We start from the raw sequence: 14,077 nt of genomic DNA, 5'->3' as shown, positions 1-14,077 counted from the left end.
GCTCCAGCTTACAAGTTTCCACTTATAAGTGGGTGTGGCTTAAATGCGGTAGTTCCTTTTCTGGTCTAAGCAAAACAGTGTTTGTTCACCTCTCTGGAGAAATAACCCCTAATAGCTAACTTCACCTAAAGTAGGGCCGGGAACTATTTACAGGGATCAGAACTCAGAATCTCTCACAGAAAACAGCAGGGCCCTCATGGCTGCTGACTGCCAATCATTTCAGTTTGTTCAGTTTTCTTTTCATCCTGGGTGTACTGATGCTCATTGCTGATGAAAAGGCCTCCAAAACCCACCCAAAATTAATAATTTTCCTGAGGCCAGATGGGTTTGAGATTTGCAAACACGGCAATGTGGAGCCTCTGTCCCCTGGGTACCACAGACGGCCTGGCACTGGCATCCTGGCTCCAGAAGGGGGTGTCTGGAGTGACCCTCCCAGGGCTCCCTCCTTTCCAGGCAGAGGACTCAGCAGGACGCAGGACGCAGGGGCCTGGGGTCCAGGCTGGTTACAGTGATGCCTCCTTCTCTGGGAAGGCGAGAGGGTCTGTGAATACAAGTGAAGCAGAGACGCTGGAGTGTTTGGTCTCCCGTGCTCTCCTCGGCCCCCTCGTAAATTTGCAGCCACACATGGGAAACATTCACTGAAAGTTCCCTCGGGGTGTCTCATTGTCAACACGGCTCCAACCACAAGAGGAAGAAGGTGAGCTTATACAGAAAACACCCCTGTGGATGATTGTTCTGGACCAGACTTTGCCAGAAGAGCAAAGGGTTGCGTCCTCCCATCCCATACAGTGGATGGTGGTTAATGGAACCTCTCGCCGTTATTGCCAAGTGAGAGTCCCCAGTGCTGGGCACTTATTTATCTTCACGGCAAGCCTCCCAACCCCCACTCTTTTTGCTTGGATGACCAAATTTGACAGAATCTAAAACTTAAACCCTTCCTTCCCCACCCTTGAACAAAAGAGTCTTGCTCTCAAAGGATATGACCGAGTGTCAATGGCAGCATGAACCACGAACTTGTTCTAGTCACCTGCACCTCCCCACTTTGCTATATGGGGTTGCAGGGAGCCTCTTCCAGCAGAAAGTCCCATTTGCTTTAAACAATTATTTAATACATAAATATTGAGATTTTCATCAACCAAGAGTAGCTTTTTCCCCCATGACTTAGCAAAGCAGCATCACTCTTCGTAGAGCAATGGCATTTTTAAAACATTAAGCTTGCTTCCTCTCCTTGCCTGACAACCTCCGAGGAAATAGCTAAACCAGAACAGATAAGGGAAAGAGTAAAGGTTTTTCATTAAATCCTTTTCAAGTTTTATCTCAGGCGTAGGAGTTTTCATGAAGTAGAAACATAATTTTCAGGTTCAGGGAACTGGAATATAATTTTGGTCAGTCTTTTAAGAATATGGCTTTATCTGAGTGAGTTTATTATTTTAATAATGTACTTCTACCTAATCTCATGCCAGGCTCCTCTTTGTTCATTTTGCTGTAGCCACACTGGCCTTCTTTCTGTTTCTTAAACACTCCAGGTTTGATCCTACCCCAGGGCCTTTGCATTTGCTATTCCCTTTGCCTGGCTCTCTTTCCCCCAGATCTGCACGTGGTGCCTCCTACTGTGGATCAGTTCTCAGCTCAGATGCCTCCTAGTCCAAGAAGACTTTCTGACTATCTCAACACAAGTATCTCCCACCCCTACTCCGTCATCTTAGAGACATTTTCTATTCCTTAAATTTGTCTTATCTGATTATTCCTCATCTTGTTTGTTGTCTGCCTCCATGAGGACTTTGTCCCTTATTCTCCTGGAACAAAAGTGCCTGGCACATAGTAGGCACTCAATAATTATGTATGGACGGATTCCACCTGGAAGAAGAGGAAAATCCATTTAACATTCTCGTTTGGGACCTATTTGGATATTTCTTGCTTCTCTTTCAAGATTATATTTTTTGATGGCATCAAGCAACGAGTATGCTGGATTTGCCCCATGGATTCTGCACATTAAAATATATATATATATATATTATATATGTGTGTACGTATAATTTCAATATCATTCACCTTTAGCAACCAAATGTCTGCTGTGACCTTTACCCTCATGTTTACTACCTATAAAACTAAATCTACTTCAAATTGCTCCTACACTAAAAACTCATGAAAACATGTGCTACAAGAGCTTTGAAGGATCTTTTCAAAAATCCATTCTACCAAGTTTTCCCTCCTCTACTCCAGGGCTCTTTTTGCACAAAAGCACCATCTCCCATGCTAAAGTAGGCTTATAGGGAAATAAAGCACTCCAGGCCAGAACAGGTTTGGACCAACCATCCCCCTCCTCCTTCACTGTAGTTATGCTATTCATTTAAAGGACAGCTAAGTTTATTTCTTTCCGTTTACATTTCATTTTAGAGTTTTTCTGCATTGTTCTTTTTTTTCTGAATATGTAAAAATTAACATGGTTTAAAAGTCTACTCTATTCCCACCTCCATCCCTCCCACCCCATTCATACCCCATTCTCTCTTCCATCCTGTTCTAACCCATTCCCTATAGGTAGCTAATCTTGTTAGTTTCTGGCTTATCCTCCCTGTATTTCTTTATGCAAAAAAAAGTAAATAAATGAACATTTTCTTACTTTCCACTTTTTTACTCTAAAGGCAGAATACTATAGATACTATTGTACTTTGCTGTCTTCACTGAATGGTGAAAATCACTCCATGGCAATTTACAGTACTCTTCCTCAATGTTTTTCACAGCTGCCTAGTACTCCACTGTGTGGATATACCATAGTTTATTCAAATACTCTCCTATGATTGAGCATCTAGGTAGTATTCAATATTTTGCTATTATAAACAATGCTGCAATGAATTGCCTTGTGTATATGTATTTTTGCATTATTAAAGGTATGTCTTTGCCAGTGGAACAGAACAGAGAATCCAGATAGAAAACCATCCACATACAGACAACTGATCTTTGACAAAGCAGACAACAATATATACTGGGGAAAAGAGGCCCTTTTTAATCAACGGTGCTGGGAAAATTGGATAGCCACATGCAGAAGAATGAAACAAGATCCATATCTCTCTCCACTCACAAAAGTTAATTCAAGATGGTTAAAAGACTTAAACGTATGGCATGGAACCATAGGAATTCTAGAAGAAACTGTTGGGAAAACTCTTCTGGATATCAGCTTAGGCAAAGAATTTATGAAGAAGACCCCAATGGCAATCACAGCAACAACAATAAATAAATGGCACTTGACTAAATTAAAAAGTTTCTGCACAGCCAAGGAAGTAATCAACAGAGCAAATAGAAGCCTACAGAATGGGAGAAAATATTCACAAGCTGTACCTACAATAAAGGGCAAATAACCAGAATCTGCAAATAACTCAAGCAAATCAGCAAGTAAAAAACAAACAACCCCATTAAAAAGTGGGCAAAAGACATGAATAGAAGCTTTTCGAAACAAGATAGACAAATGGTCAATAAACATATGAAAAAATGCTCACTGTCACTAATCATCAGGGAAATGCAAATTAAAACCACAATGAGATACCACCTAACCCCAGTTAGAATGACTTTTATTAAAAAGTCCAAAAACAATAGATGCTGGCATGGATGCAGGGAGAAAGGAACACTTATATACTGTAAATTAGTACAAGCTCTATGGAAAACAGTATAGATATTCCTCAAAGAACTAAAAATAGACCTTGATATTTGATCCACCAATTCCACTACTGGATATTTACCCAAAGGAAAAGAAGTCATTTTATCAAAAAGACACCTGCACTCAAATGTTTGTTGCAGCACAATTCACAATTGCAAAGATGTAGAATCAACCCAAGTGCCCATCGATTCATGAGTGGATTGACAAAATGTGGTACAGGTATACTACGGAATATTATTCAGCCATGAGGAAGGGTGAATTAAGGCCTTTTGCAACAATTTGGAGACCATTATCCTATGTGAAGTATCCAAAGAATGGAAAAACAAACACCACATGTACTTGTTGTTAAATTGGAAATTACCAATGAGCACACGTGTGCACAGGGGGAAGAACAACTCAGTGGAAATCAAGTGGTCGGGGGGAGAGGCAGGGATGGGTGAAAACCTACCTAATGGGTACAGTGAGCATTATCTAGGTGACAGTCACAGTCATAACCCTGACTCAAGCATAACAAAAGCAATCCATGTAACCAAAACCATTTGTACCCTTGTAATATTTTAAAATAATAAAAAAAGATGAGTCTTTAGAGTAAATTCCCAGAATTGGCATTGCTAGGTCAAAGGCAAGTACATATATAGTTTTGTTAGCTATAACTAAGTTCCCTCCCTCAAGAGTTGTAGCAATTTGTATTCTCACCAGTGTGTATGAGAGTGCCTATTTCTCGAAGAGCCTTATCAACAGAGTGCGTTGTGGAGCTTTTTAATGTTTTTCAATCTGATAGATGAGAAATGGTGTCGTAGTGTAATTTTAATTTGCCATTCTCTTAACATGAATAAAGTTGAACATCTTTTCATGTACTCAAGGGCCATTTTCATATTCTTTTGCTACAAATTGCCTGTTCATGTCTTTTGTTTCTTTTTCTAATTGATTTTTGCTCTTTTTTCCTTCAATGGCTTAGAAGTCTCTCCATAGTAGACATCTTACATGTCTGTAATACATGTTTAAAATATTTTCTCCCAATTAGTCATTTGCCTTTTGACTTTGATTATGGTGTGTTACATCTGGCAAACTTATCAAAAAATGTTACATAATCACATTGATCAATCTTTTCCTCTATCGCTTCTGGATTTTGAGGCACAGTTAGAGCTGTCCTTGACACCAAGTTACAGAGGAATTCGCTGCATTTTCTCCAAATGCTTGTGTAGCTTCATTTTTTTCATTTAGACCTCTAATTTTTTTGGTTATTATTCTTGTGCATGGTATGAGGTGTGGCTCTAATTTTATTGTATTTTTTTTTCCCAAAACTATTCCATTGTCCCAGCGCCACTGATTAAAAGTCCCATTTTCAAAAGGGCCGTTGGGTACTAAGGAAGGGTAAAGAAAAGGAGGGCAGGAAGGGGCAGGAAGACGACCTTTACATCTTTCATTTGCATGTCTCTCGTCCCAGACCCCCCACGTGGAGAGCTTGCCCAGCAAGGGTGCCATGACTCCCAGGGGCCTGTGGGCTCGGCCCACACCTCAGAGAGCAGCTTCTGCGCCTCAGGCCTGAGCTTGTACCTGGGACCTTGTGGCTACAAGTCAAGTTCAAGTGACCATTGTTCGTGGGGAAGGGAGGTCTGGGGCCAGTGACTTTGGAATAATGAACACCTGAAGACTGTGCTGCATCCAGTCGGTCACAGCCAGCATCTCTAATTTTCTGACCTCAGCAGATTATCATAGTTTGAACTCATGTCTCTCTGATTCATTTCAACACAGAAGTCTCCAAAATCTTCGCGACATGACAGGCTTCCTGAGATGCTCTGACTCTGGGTTCATTCTGTTACCTGAGTTTCTCTCAGAGGTCAGAGTCCCAGCCCACCGTTTCCTCCAGACTAACTGTTGTCCAGAATGGCAACAGTAACGAAAGGCTCTCACTTCCTTGAGGACTCGCCCTGGCCAGACATGTCCCAGACACTGCCTCCTTTCCCGGTCCACAGCCCCGGGGGGTCGCCTTAGTATAATATCCAGACTGTAGATGGGAAACCGAAGCTCACACAGGCTGCCTTCTTTGCTGTGGCCACCGGTAGATGCGGGGGTGGATGGTGGAGTGGGATCTGAACCCAGCACCTACCTTTGCAACTACGAGGCCTGTTCCCTGGTGAAACCAGTTTCTAACTGTCACGGTGTTTGATAGGCATGGGTCTAAGATGCCAAATTGTCGCTTGCTCATTGCACTCCTCCTCGGGAGTCAATTGTGTCCCTTCCTTTTTGCACCCCAGCTCTGTCACAACCAAACCCAGACCTGCCTGGCAGGAGAGTCTAAAAGAAATCGACAGGTTGAACTGTCAGCATCACATTTTCAAAAATAACTGCTATGTGTTGTCCAAAAGTAATACAATATTAGGTAGGAAAAATGATTTTCTAGGTAGACCAGGTGCAAGTTGTAAATTTAAAATGCAAACAGTGCGAGTTAGCTACACTTAAAAAGCCCTGGGGTATAGCTGACTAACATTAACTACAAAAATGTCCTTCCGTCTCTAGCATTCATTTGCCAGTCACATTGTGGGTTAAAAGTAGTCATTTTGAAAGCAGTAATTCATTCTCTACAGTCCTTCCTTAACACAATTTTCAGCCTGCAATTTAGATGATAGGAAAATTACAACCTCAGTGCACTATATTATGTGATATAAATGTTATTGCAATTAAGCCTGCTAGGAACACACACACACACACACACACACACACACACACACACACAGACCCAAATACAGTACAATTGGTCCATGATTTAGTTTAAGTAACCATTTCCTATAAACCAAGGAGCTTCTGTTAGTCTAGCAGAACATGGGGCCAAAATAGGTCTCAGTGAGAAACTAAGTATTCAGGTTTGGACAAAAACTGCAATGGGATGAGAGCCACTGGGAGATGAGAACCTCTGAGTTTTACTTTTATTGGTCAGGACATGGGGGGATTGGACTGCCCTAAACATCACAAGGGTGACCAGCCAGCCATTAAACCTGGAGCCCCAGGGTGATCCAAGACGTCTTCTTCCTCAACCCCAGAGCTGATCAGGCACTGTGAACTGAACCTCCTAGAAATCTTGGTTCTGCCCCACGTAGCCTCCTCTCTCCCACAGCCACTTTCTTGGAGCAGCACATCACACTTTGTTCTAGATTATCACGGTTGCCCCCTGACAATCCTCTTTGCCAATAATATCTTCCCCTTCCAGTTTATCCTTAACACTGTGTGCAAATCATGGGTCATTCTCCTGCTCAAAACCCTTCAAAGGCATCTTTCTGGCCAGTGTTCCACGCTGGAGTGTCATCTGTTGTCAGGAATGCCCCTCCCCAACTCGCCTTCCACCTAAACTTTTCCACTTGGATGACCCCGGTCATTTTTATCAGCTGGTTCAGACCCCACCTCTTCTGGGAATTCTGCATCACTAAATCCGCCTTGGAGGAAATCACTCTCCTCCCATCTGTCTGTGTCCCTCCTGTACCTGCTACACATGTTCATTGTGGCACTTAATGTGATCATGTGATCATGGCTGGACACTTCTTGGGAGCAGGGGCTATGAGAGAGTCAGTATTGTTTCATTTCAGGGCATTCCTGGTATGTCGAATAAAGAACAAAAATTAGAAAATGCCAATGGAAGTTTTCAAAATGTTATGGGTATTATATTAATATGACGAATGTCTTTTTTAAACTTATTGGATTAATTTTTTGGTTATGTGGAGAGCCTCATTTGGAGATAATGTCAAAAAGCTAAATCCAAAGCCTTGTCAAATGGCAGTTTGGGCCAAATAGCTCTCTTGCTGTCTGCCCTGATCCCACACATGATGGACTCATCATCATTCTGCATGCAGGTCCTCTCCCTGGTCTAGAATATCAGAAGTAATCGATACATGTCAGTTACATTGAGTTTAAATGAGCAAAGATCGTTTCAATTCTAGGTAAAAACAAGGACTAGTTCTTTTCATATTTATTTTTTAATATTATCTTTTAAATCATGGCTTGTCTCTCTAGACAAAGCTAGCTACTGTGATAAATAAATTGAGAGGTAAACAATTCAAAGACTATAGAAGTTTTTCCCCCTCATGCACAAATTCCAAAAAGAGTGTTTTAAACACCAGGCATCTCTCCTTCAAGCAGGAATTCTAGAGCACCAATATCCTTCCATCTCTTGGCTCTGTTATCTGCCACACGTGGCTTCCAAAGTTTTCTGCATCAAGTGATAAAAGGCGGGAAGAGAACGGCCTGTTAAAGCAGGAGGTTTTCCACTCCCAGTCTGTTGGTAGAATGCAGTCACATGTGCACACATAGCTGCAAGGGATGCTGGGAAATGCAGTATAGCTTCACCCAGGTAGAAGAGAAAACTGGCATAGTGGGCTCAGAGTCAGCCTCGTGAATTTCTATATAAAACAAGAATTGTGCTACTTATGGCAAAAGGCAATATTGAAAGTCTTAGCAAAGAAAATAATAACATTACTAACTATGATTTCCTGAGTGCTTACTAAATATAATACCAAACACTGATCTCTACATACATTGCCTCATTTTTGTTTTTGAATGACCTGCAAGGTAGATATCCTTATCTCTTTCTTGAAGGTGAAAAAATGGAAGCTCAGAATAGGAAAGTAGTTTGAGGTCACACAGTAGAGCTGAATTCCAGTTTCTGCCTGGCTGAGTTCAGAGTCCAGGGTGTTTCCTTGCTATCATTTAGTGTTTCCTAAAAAAATTAGCCTTCAAAAGGTATTATAAGTTTCAACATAGAATAGAGTGAATTGCAGAGAGCAACACTATGTAACTTGTTAGAGAGTAAAGGAACTTTTGGACAACATCGCATTACGTCCCTACTTTAAAGGTGAGAAAATTAAGGTTCAGAGAAGGTAGACATCCACTTGGTGGCACCAGTAGCTCCTGATGCCCAGGCTTTTCAAACCCAATGTCTTGTTTAAAAGAGTCATGAGACCAATAGATTAAATGATAATTGTATTGTTCCCAAGTGATCCTCAGAGCTAACTGTTAGAGTGGTAGCAGGTTGACTTTTCCAGTACTGTTTTATGCTGGATCTTAATATAAACTACCTTCAGGAAACTTCTGGAATGGCTAAGAGAAGATGGTGTGAAATGGTCTCAAATTCTCAGGCTTCCTAGTTACACATATATTTGACTAGGGGAAACCCGGAAACTCTGTTTTCCAACATGACAATGGGCTTGGATTGCCTTGTTTAGGTTTAGGAAGAGATGGGTCTTAACCAACCAAGGGACATAATGGTTTGATTCACTAGGGTTCTTCCAGTTTTCTATGCCTGGAGGGCAGGAACTAGGATTTGCCATACTTTGCAAATTCTCAACATTCACCATCCACCCTCTCTCACGATCCCAAATATAAGTCATAGATATTTACTACAAGTTTGTGTGTAAATGAACTCGAAGGGGGGGACAGAAACATCAGCGGCTTACCCCAAGTGAATCAGAACTTCCTGCATAAATGTGAGAATCTATAAATTTTTCCAGTGTGCCTATACCCAAATGCATATATTGTTTATTCTTCCAACATAGATAAAATGGTCTCTTCCCACCCTAACCTGCCCATAGTAGAGTCAGATCTGCTTCACAGTATTTGCAACAATAATAGCTAATAGTATTTATCTTTTTCTGGCTCCAGCCTGTCTTTGAGCTTTACTACTTTATCAGCCTAATTTATAAAGGAACACATTTTTACTGCGGCCAAGTGTGAAAGTTCGATACATTTTGCTGTATGTTCTATGTTATATAAATATACACATTTAAATGGGAGAACTACAACAAAGAAAAAATAGCAGCATTGGAATGGGATTCTACTGCACCTTCATGTTCTAGATTATTCCTTTCTCCCAACCCAAGAGCCACTTTTGACCTGACTTAAAGTTAAGCAGATTTTCAAAGCTGTGAGAAATGCTATTAATTCAGAAAATTAGTCCTGACTTACCTGTTTTTCAATTAATCCACAGGAACTGAGCTCATTTGGATTCCGTTCAGACTTGTAAACCTCTCGCTGCAAACAGAGGCATTGCACACTGCTGGAATGGCAACCGGCTAGGGTTTATTAGTTCACTAGCAAATGTTTTCTGAGTGAGTGTATGGTGTGAAAAGGCCCAATTTTGATAATGGATGTGCCTCTCTGAGCTTTTAATTCCGTGTTTAATTGGGCACAAAATTCAGGCTCTCAGATTTAGCTTAGGTGCTGGCCGGAATAATCAAACCAGCAGTGAAAGGCATGGTGTGCAGGGGACTTCCACCTTTGATTTAGCGGCACCAAGAAAGCCCCCAAGAGAAACCTACGGTTTTAAGGTATATTTTTAATGACCAGAAAATTATGAGAAATTGCCTTGATTGGGCTGAATGCCTTGCTGATGTGGAAGTATGTTAAATAATGTGCAAGAAGAAACTTTCTAACTCCAAGTGTTGAAAGAGCTGCCACATTCCAAGCCACCAAATGTGGGTCAAAGAATACAAAATCCTAGTTAAACAGGAAGAATCTGGTTTTTTTTTATTCTTTGAGTTCTACTGCACAGCATGGTGAATACAGTTAATGAAAGAGTATTGTACATTTCAAAATTGCTTGGAAAGCAAGTTTCAAATGTCCTCACCATAAAAAAATGTTAAGTATTTGAGGTGATGGATTTGTTACCTAACTTGATTTAATTATTTCACATTGTATTCATAGATTATAACATCCCTTTATACCCCACAAATTTATACAATTATAAATTGTGACTCAGTTAAATAATAGAATGAATGTGCGTGTATATGAAAGCGTGAGCTATCCAGAGACATAAGGGAATACCATACATCAATGAAAATGAATCAACTTATAGTTGCATACAACAAGCTGGATGAATTTCACAAATACTGAGCAAAAGAAGCTAGATACAAAACATACATACTCTTATTATTCTATTTATATAGTTCAAAGAATAGGTACACTTAAACAAGTTTAGAGAGAAATACTTAAGTGGTAAAATTATAAATCAAAGTAATTACCATAAAAGTTAGGAGGGTGAGTACCTTCTGGAGGAGGAAGTGGGACAGGATGGTGACTGGGAGGGGTTGTGAGGAAGCTTCTGGAATACTGGCACTGTTTTGTTCTCTTGACCTGGGTCATGGTTACAAAGTTGCTAACTTGGTGATAATTCACTCACCAAGATGTACATATTTTGCTCTGTGTTACAATTCACAATAAAAATTGGACATCATGATATTTCACTAAAAATATAATGCATTCCTAGATCAAGCTTAGTAAGCAAAAAGTATCAGGGCTGCAAGGTCGTCTGGGAGGCCTTTTGTGTAGCTCCAACCATCACAAAAGGACCCAGTGAAAACGCTCTTGCACAGTACAAAACCTTTCTGATTAAACAAACTGAGATGCTATCCATTTGGAACAGGTTCACCAATAGTGATGTGAATACTTGATTTTTAAAAAACTATTTGTCATAAGCCATCAGTCAATAACCAAAATTTCCATAGAGAAACGTAAAATGACTCATTTTCTGTTTTATTAATTCCTGTTTCTCTTGTGATTCTTTCTTGCCTTCTTGCTTTGAATTTATCTTCCTGTTCTTTCCCTTGCTACTTGAGGTGAACATTGAGGTCTTCCTTATTTTCCAATGACTGCATGGAAAAGAAAAAGTTTTCTTCTAAGTATAACCTTAGCTCTGCCACACATATTTTGATCTGTAGTGCTTTTGTTATTCATGTCTAAATATTTTTTGAAAGTTTCACTGTCATTTCTTCTTTAACTGGTGAATTTTCAGATGGGTGCTTTTAGTTTCCAAAAAGTTATATGGGATTTTGTCTATCTTTTTATTATTGATTTCTAATTGAGGTTCATTTTAATCAGAGAACAGGCCTCTAATCTGTCAATTTTTAGAGATTTGTAGAGAATTTATTTGTTTAAATATTCTGTGTATGTTTAAAAAAGAAAAGTATTCTCTGTAAGGTGGAGATGTGTATGGAAATCGCTTTGACCTTATTTGTGGGGATTTTGTTTGTTTGTTTTGTGTTTTGTGAGACAGGGTCTTGCTCTGTCACCCAGGCTGGAATGCAGTGACATCCATCAATCATAACAGCTCACTGCGGCCTCAAACTCCTGGACTCAAGCGATCCTCCTGCCTCAGCCTCCTGAGTAGCTGGGACTACAGGTGTGTACCACCATGCCTAGCTAATTTTTTAATTTTTTGTAGACATGAAGTCTTGCTATGTTGTCCAGGCTTTATTTGGTTATTTATTTGTGTTATCCTGAACAACTTTTAGTTTGCTCTAATCTCTCTGCTTTTGAGAGTTGGGTTACTATTCCACATTATGCTTACAGATTTATTTACCCGTAGCTTCTTCGTCAAACTTTGCTTTATATACTTCAAGCCAAAATTGTTAAGCTCACGATTGTTGTATCATACTTACAGATATTTCCTTTGTAAAAAATCTGTCATGTCAGGCTGGGCACGGCGGCTCACACTTATAATCCTAGCACTCTGGGAGGCTGAGGCAGGTGGATTGCTCGAGGTCAGGAGTTCGAGACCAGCCTCAGCAAGAGCAAGACCCTGTCTCCACTAAAAAAAAAAAAAAATAGAAAGAAATTATCTGGCCAGCTAAAAAATATATATAGAAAAAATTAGCCGGGCATGGTGGCACATGCCTGTAGTCCCAGCTACTGGGGAGGCTGAGGCAGTAGGATCCCTTAAGCCCAGGACTTTGAGGTTACTGTGAGCTAGGCTGATGCCACAGCACTCACTCTAGCCTGGGCAACAGAGCAAGACTCTGTCTCAAAAAAAAAAAAAAAGTCTGTCATGTCTGTCTTTTCTGGCATTAACCTTTTTTACTCTAAATTCTATTTTGTCTGCTACGACTACAACTACCAGCTTTCTTTGGCTTAGTTCAGGTATTGCCCAGAACATCTTTTCCCAACCCTTTATTTTCAAACTTTCTGTGTCATTTTGGAGTGAACTCATTTGTAAGGATTCTTTGACTTATTTTGTTTTTCAGAAAACACAAAGATCATTCAGTAATACATCTAGCCTGGGCTAAGATTAAAAAAAAAAAAAAAAAAAAGGAACCATCCTCAGAACCAGGTTTTTCAAATACCTTAAACACCTTGAAAATCTATAGGGATTGCAGAAACAAAATTAGTTCCCTTCTTCATTTGCCCATCTGGACTGGGGAACTTTTTAAACCTGGAGCTCTGGCTTATTTTTCTCTTATCTTTCAGGGAAATCTTGGGCGACAGCTCTAGGATTCTCAGCCCTAAAGATCATTTCCCCAATACGAAGGCAATAATGGTGTAACAGCTCTCCACGCCCTTCAGGGAGTGTTATGTTTAGATGAGAAAAACATCCCTAAAAGCATTTGTGAGAGATGACTGAGTGTTTTTATCATCAGCGATAGGGACTTTTCCCCATAAATATATGGCATTCAATAACACAATCTCCTTTCCCAGCTACACGCACGTGTCCTTCAAAGGCACTCTCCCTCCAACCATGTGACCATTCAGCAGAGAAAAATCAGCCCGTTTACATAACAGCTGTTAGAGCGAGCGTTGACATATTACTTCAGGGCCTTCCGCCTATAATGGGTTTTTCAAATGTGTTGCCATGTTCAGTTGATTAGTTGTGGGTGATCTGAAATGTCAAACTATTAGCCTTGACAACTACTGCCAAGGTTACTATCTTCGGAAAATATCTTTTTAATAATATAACTGTTTGTAAGTGGAAAAGGTGATGCTCAAAATACAAAATAACAATAAGTGTGGATTACCGAACCACTGATGGCTTCAGGTTTTCATTCTCCTTGGCGATGCAGGGTCTGGGGGCTTCTTTTTAATGAGCAAGTACCACTGAGGCACCCCGAGGCTTCCACAAGCTACACGAGTGTGGATTTCCAGATTGGAAATTGAAGACAGGGAAGAGAGGGGCACTGGAAAAATGGAAACTTCCAACTGAGGATGCTACTATCTCCCATGGTTAGAACGTCACTTCAAAAACCACCGACAGACCAGGGTTTCCAAATTAAGCTTTGGTATGGAGGGAGTCTTAAAATCCAAATCTGCATGTTTCAACCATCAAGACAGTCAGTGCTTGCCGGCAATCTGGAACCTGGGATGGAATAAAATTAGTCCTTGACCCCTGCTTTTTGCATGTTCACTCTCACCCATACTACCCTGCCCAAGGGCACCCAGGGTTTTCACCACTCTCTTCTAATTAGTGACATTCCTTGTTATAGTCGACTCTGTCTTGGGCCTTTCCTCCACACATACACTAAGTTTCTATCACTTTCCATTTCTTCTGTTACACTGCTAACCTCTCCTGATAAGCCCTGCCTACATGACAGCTATTCCCAATAAACAAGGTGACTATATAATCTATCTTCCAACCAAGACACTTTCAAGAGTGAGAAGGGTGCTATAAAT

This window comes from Lemur catta, chromosome 17 (assembly GCF_020740605.2).
Source record: "Lemur catta isolate mLemCat1 chromosome 17, mLemCat1.pri, whole genome shotgun sequence".
NCBI classification, from domain to species: domain Eukaryota; kingdom Metazoa; phylum Chordata; class Mammalia; order Primates; family Lemuridae; genus Lemur; species Lemur catta.
This window is presented reverse-complemented; position numbering follows the sequence as displayed.